Genomic DNA, 6,637 nt, shown 5'->3' with positions numbered 1-6,637 from the left:
ACAACATGAAACGCCTCACTGTGGGAAGTGAACTCCGTCAACTTGTGTTCAGTGGAGCCAGCAAAAGTCTTTAAATGGCTGTGCCGATCACTACTGAATTTCCTGCAGTAATTAAAAACAATGAGAGTGCAAAAGGCTTTGACTGGGGGACAAAAATCGCACAGTGCTAATTAAGCCTCCGGTATCTTTCTGTGGCTCATTTGCACAGGCAGCATGTTGACTAGCAGCTGCTGCACAATGACAATGACAGATATTGGAAGCGCTGTTGCATATACAGTTGAAGTCAAAATGATTCGCCCTCCTGTGAATTTTTTATTTTTTTTTTATTTCCCAAATGATGTTTAACAGAGCAAAGAATTTTTCACAGTATTTCTTATAATATTTGTTTTCTTCTGAAGAAAGTCTTATGCTGTGTTCAGACTGTATGATTTTAGCCCTCATTTTGGCAGGCCAACAGGTTTTGAGAAACTGCCGACAAATGCCTGAAATCACAGGCAAATCGGTGCTCGATCACGTGAGTAACAATCACACTGTGTGAACTATCAAAGACTCGATCTGAGAGAATCGCCAATGAGTCGCCGACACCTGTGAGATATTTAGCATGCTAAACATCTGAAGCGGTCGGCGATTCAAAATGATGCCATGTGAAATGTATTCTGATTGAAAATAACATCTGCGATTACCTAAGCCAATGAGGAAGCAGCATCCAATAGTATGAGTGTCTTCAGGTCAGCGGGAGGTTGGAGGAGGGCTTCTTTTTGGTCTATTTGGACTCAAGAAATGAAGGAAAAACTAGTGGAAGTTTGGCAGGAGCACCCTGTTGAAATTTGGCAGGAGCAACTTTTATCATCACCTGTTTGACATGTCTGATCGGACATGTCGAAAAAGAAAAACGTTTAAAGAAATCGCTAATTTCCTTCAAAACCCAGGTGAGCAAAATAAGTACATTTTCTACCCTACTTACTTAGGCCCGTTTCCACTGAGTGGTAAGGTATTGTACAAGTACGGTTCGTTATGCTTTTATAGCCACTATCAAAAGGTACCAAAAAGCGAACTGTACTGTCCCACTTTTTGGTACCCTTTCCAAAGCACAACAAAAGGGTACCAAAAGGCGAAGCTAGCCACACAGGTGACCTCTATTGGTTTACAGACAAACGCACATACACAAGTCAGGAGAATGAATACAAAGAAATAAAACAAAGGAGAAACTGGAAAAACAAAGGAGCAAATGATTGTTTCAGCAACCTAAAACATGTACAAACTGCCATGTTTAACTATTATCATCACCTTTAGGACTATAATGAACTCTGAATGATGGAATTACTTCCTAACAGAAGTTACATGTGCTGGTAAAGAATAAAGACACAGATGAGAGGTTTTTTCTGTAATTGGTAACATATTGGAGAGTGTAAGGGTCTGTATGTGTTCATATATGTTATTTATTTTATAAAATTGCAGACCTTACAGTAGACTATTTCACATCATTGATCTACAGTTATAATCAAATTAGGTTCAGAAAGTATTTATGTGTATAAAGCATCTGTTTTGTGAGAAGTGTCTTTCTTAAATGATATGTGAACGACCTGTACAGCTTTACTTAGACATTTGCTTGAGCGAGAATGACGTTGACTGAAACTTTTTGTCATACACCACGCCTACCATTGGTACCCTTTAGCAGTGGAGACACATGCCTGACAAAAGTGACCCGTACCGTACCACTCAGTGGAAACAGGCCATAAAGGTTTCTTTCTCACTATGTAGTTAATAACAAAAGATATACTACATGACCTCGCGTTGTTTCCACACTGTAAACCCGGATTTTGTGCTTATAAAACATTTTAAGCAATCATTACTAATTATTTATTGTTCTTTAAGAAATTGTGTCATTACTAAATCAAATTAGCTATTTGCACTAATCAGAAGAAAAAATTAGTTTACTTATCATGTTAAGCAGGGACAACTCCCTTCCTTATGTTTTTGTTAGAGAGGGGTGGGGCCTTGATTGGCTGAGGTGACGTGAGCAAAACGCTCAGTGAGTGCCTGGAGCTTTTAGGATGCTGGGTTACCGCGGATTTTTGAAAATCAACATGACACGGTAAGTGTGCAAAGAAGCTTTTATCAGTTTAAATGTTTTTCTGACAAAACTGATAACTGAAAATCCACACTGATGCTGAACTCAAAATATTGTCTCTGCTATGAATATGTCAGTTAGCGCTATTTTCCCTGTCAGTTCACAGTTAGGTTATAATATTATATACATGTGCCTTTTCTGTCTAGCCACCGTTTATAACGTTAACGTTATCTACTGTTTCTCTGTATGTTCACTGTTTAAAACATGTTCCCTGTAAAACGTGATAATTATTACACGTCGTGTTGGTTCGTAATAGTAGCACGAGTCCATGCATGAGCACATGCTAGCGGCTAACGCTAAATATTATAAATCTTTAATAACGCTAAAAGTTTCACATGAAACTGATTTTTTTGTGAAGGGCGAGTTTACATTGGTCCGGCACGTCATTTTACCGATCCCCCTCCTCAACCGCCCTTCTCCCCCGTCCGCTGTTCACTTTCGTTTTCTTCCGTGACTCCCCAACCCTCTTCACTGCCGTCCGCGACACCCCTCCGCCATCCACTGCACCATTACCCCTCGCTCCCCAATTTCATGCGCGACACCTCTCCATCCTCGGGTAACATGCCGGATCAGTTACCCCTATCTGTTCTGAGACCTCTCAAATCACAAATTAAGCACTGCTTAAACTGTATAGAAGTTGAGGTCACTAGCAAAATTGATTTACTTTCACAGTACAGTTACAGTTATAGTTGCAGCTTTTTCTAAACATTTCTTATTTGCCGTTTAAAGATGGACCTTACGTTGCAAAAAAGTGGAGGAGTCTTAACCTGCAATAAGGTGGGTCCTGCTACGCTGGCCTGCACTTTTTACAGTAGATCAGGTATGTTTAAGAATGTAATAACATTTTTCTATTATTATTTTATCTCACTGTTAAGTGTTGCTTACAGTATTTTGTGTCACTTTATTATTTACTTTATTATTACTTCAACTTATTATTTACTTTATTATTATTGACCTATTTTTAATTTATTTGAAGTATTTAGTGATTTAGTTTAGAAATATTAATATTCTGTTTTTTTCTCTTGTTTTGCAGGTGTTCTTGTAATTCAGCAGTGGGAAAGAACCTCAAGCGGGAATTTGGTAACACTTTATAATAACTACACACTATAAATCATTTATTAAGCATTAGCAAATAGTGAATTCTTTATTTGTCAAGCATTAACTCTACGTTGATAAACATTAGTAAGCAGTTTATAACTTGTTCTTGACTTACAACCACATTTATAATGTGCTTATTAAATGTACTTTTCATACTTTGTTAATTATTCATTTTTCATTGATGAATTAAGTATCACATTATTTACAAACCATTTGTATTTAAGAGTAGTTGGCTGTTTTTTAAGATCAGTCAGAATGAGTTAGTAAATTATTAATAAATTATTGAAATCAACATTTGTATATCTTATTATTCAGGCATTTACAATTAGTTAATTTTGTATGTTTATAAATGCTTTATTAACTCAACTTCATCCAGTTTTGTGACCTAAACAAAAGTAAGGACTATTCATGCTTTATAAATTGCTTATAAATGACAATTAAAGGCTCAGTTAAATTCTAAACAGGAAAAACAACATAAATGACACTATTCATTCCTATTCATTTGAAGATACACATATAAACTGCATCAAATGAAAAATAATTCTTTGCAACCTAATCTAAAATAAAATTACTGTACAGTTTAAACATTGCATCCTATTATATTGTTAAATTATTATATTGTTGTTGTTTTATCCAATTTTATGTATTTTGACACTCTTGTCATTCAGCAATGTTTAAACTTTAAAGTAATTTAAATTTTTAGATAAGATTGCAAAGATTATTGTTCATTTGATATTAAGCCTTTAACTGTCATTTATAAGGGATTTATAAAGCATAAATAGTCCTCACTTTAGATTGGTCAGAAAACTGCATGAAGTTGAGTTAATGAAGCATTTATTAACATATATAGTAACCATTACTACGTGCCTGAATGATAAGATATATAAACATTGATTTCAATAGTTTATTAATAATTACTAACTCATTCTGAATGATTCTAAAAACCCTCAACTACTCTTAAATACAAATGGTTTGTAAATAATGCAATACTTCATTTAGTAATGAAAAATAAATTATTAACAAAGTATGAAAGTACATATAATAAGCACATTATAAATGTGTTTATAAGTCAAGAATACGCTATTTGTAGCTGCAGTTATAAACTGCTTACTACCGCTTAATAATGTAGAGTTAATGCTTAACAGATAATGAATTCACTAGATGCTAGTGCTTAATAAATGATTCATAGTGTGTAGTTATTATGAAGTGTTACCGAAATGTTTGATCAACACAGTCTGTTTAATTGAGATCTTTCAGTTAAAGAGGAGGAATGTTGGAGAGCTGTTGTCAGAGCTTTTACAGCAAACCAAGGTTGGTTCATGTCCATTATATATTTGCATTATTTTTTAACAGTTAAATTATTGAAAATTTCCCAAGTGTTACTATATTGTTTGTTCAATACAATGTTTGTCCAACATTATTTATTTATTTATTCATTTATTTATTAACAGACTCAAGAGCCTACAGATTTTGATTCTCCTGGAGGACAAGCCTGCAGACTTCTTTAAACCATGCTTTGTAAGTAACATATTGTCTCAATGGATTTATTAAAGGACCTTGAAAACATTCTTTCCATTAATGCATGGTCCTTACATTTTATTAAACGTTCACACTTGGTTTAAAACATTGAAACTTAAGAATAGCAAAACATCTTGTTAAACTCTCTAACATGTCATAATATATTCAACCCACAAGATTGTTTCTTCAGAACACAGTTTAAGTTATTTTTAATGATACCTGTGATTTTTGTGTCCCCGTTTTAAAAGTCAAACTTCAATTTAAAGATAAATTGGCTTTGTGACTATAAATTGAGGGAAAGATGAAGATACACAAGTCTTATAGTTAAATTGGGAATGAGGGTCAATAAGTAAATGCTAAATTTAACATTGTAGAATGCATTAAACCTTTTGCAGTGTAACTGAAGCAAAAGTAAATTGGTCAAAACCAATTCACATATTATCTTTTGTCTCTGTCATTAAAAGTTATTTATTAAACATTATTGATAATTATGTAATGAGAAACATAACTGTTCCTCTCTGTTGGTAGGACTCTGATGATCCAGTCATTCCACCACCTTGAAATCCTATTCTTATTGCAGACAAAGCCTCAGTTAAGATGATCATTGAGGGACAACTTGTGATGGACTGCATCAAAGACTTGTCAAAAGCTGTGCATTCTCTTTGGACTACTATACCCCAAGTCGACGAAGAACACTTTTCTCTTCATCCAACAAATTTCTCCTCATGTTGGGCTACAGTGACTTAAAGCCCAAGCTACAGACATTAAATAATTAAATTGCTTTTCGATTCACTGCAAAATTTGTACAATTGTTCTATTAGCAATGATTGCTAATGCCAGAAAGAAATGTGAATGAAACTTTAACAAAAATAAAAAAATTGAAAGGTTGTTTGATTCTTTGTGCTTAAAATTGTAAAATTTGAGTGGCATTATTTTTAATTATAATAGATTACATAAATATAACAATTATCATTGCATAAACGCATTTTTTTTACATTATTATATGTTACGTTCAATTTAATAATCATTTTACAAAACATATCCTCTATAAAATTAGTAATGTGAACTAATGATTTTTAGTAAAGACTACTAATCCAAATTTGATTTGTCTTCTACACCCACTAAAGATTTTCTTTTAATACAGCTTAACCTGTTTAGTTGAATAAATGTAAAAACTAATCTTATTTCGTGCAACGGGTTTCCACGCAACAATCTAGTAAAGTCAACTAATTCGGGTTTACAGTGCATGTCACTTCTTGCGTGTGTTTAGTTGTGAGACGTAGACCGAGACAAAGTTGTCGATGATTCTTCCTATTGTAACGTCATTGCCCTGCCGCCAATCCATCCTGCAGTGTAAACACAGCAGCAATGGAACGCTACTCCAGATAGTCATGTAGTCTGAAAACATCCGTTACACGACTACTTTGAAATTCCTGCAGTCTGAAGGCGGCATTACTTGTTTTATTTTGGCTAGAATGAAAGTTTTAATTTTTAATTAAATAAAAAACATTTTAAGGTCAATATTGATAAACAATATTTCTATTTGATTGTTTCCTGAACAAACCATTAATTACTCTAACTTGCCTAATTACCCTAGTTAAACCTTTTAATGTCACTTTAAGCTGAATATCTTGAAAATATCTGGTCAAATATTATGTACTGTCATCATGGCAAAGATAAAAGAAATCAGATACTAAAAAATGAGTTATTAAAACTGTTGTGTTTAGAAATCTTATTTCCATTAAACAGAAATTGTGCGAAAATATACAGAGGGGCTAATAATTCAGGAGGGCTAATAACTATGACTTCAACTGTATATGATATAGGGCAAAAGCAGAATGAACTGGTGGTTCAATATTTTTATACTCCATAGTTACTCATAGAGAGAGC

At 33.7% G+C, this 6,637-nt stretch overlaps 1 long non-coding RNA gene across 4 annotated transcripts; it reads left to right on the top strand.

The window, feature by feature from the left end:
• Positions 1–1,885: 1,885 nt before the first annotated feature.
• Positions 1,886–5,537, top strand: LOC130218611 (uncharacterized). 4 transcript variants are annotated; one of them, XR_008835965.1, is made up of 6 exons: positions 1,886–2,095; positions 2,861–2,951; positions 3,165–3,211; positions 4,487–4,540; positions 4,681–4,747; positions 5,276–5,537. It is a non-coding gene; the product is annotated as an uncharacterized LOC130218611 (long non-coding RNA). The 4 variants fall into 4 exon arrangements; XR_008835963.1 differs by having other exon boundaries at positions 1,888–2,095; positions 4,478–4,540; XR_008835964.1 differs by having other exon boundaries at positions 1,973–2,095; positions 2,861–2,908; positions 4,478–4,540.
• The last annotated feature ends 1,100 nt before the right edge of the window (positions 5,538–6,637 follow it).

This window comes from Danio aesculapii, chromosome 24, assembly GCF_903798145.1.
Source record: "Danio aesculapii chromosome 24, fDanAes4.1, whole genome shotgun sequence".
NCBI classification, from domain to species: domain Eukaryota; kingdom Metazoa; phylum Chordata; class Actinopteri; order Cypriniformes; family Danionidae; genus Danio; species Danio aesculapii.
Note: the sequence above shows the minus strand (reverse complement) of the source record. Positions and strands in the feature narration are given on the sequence as shown.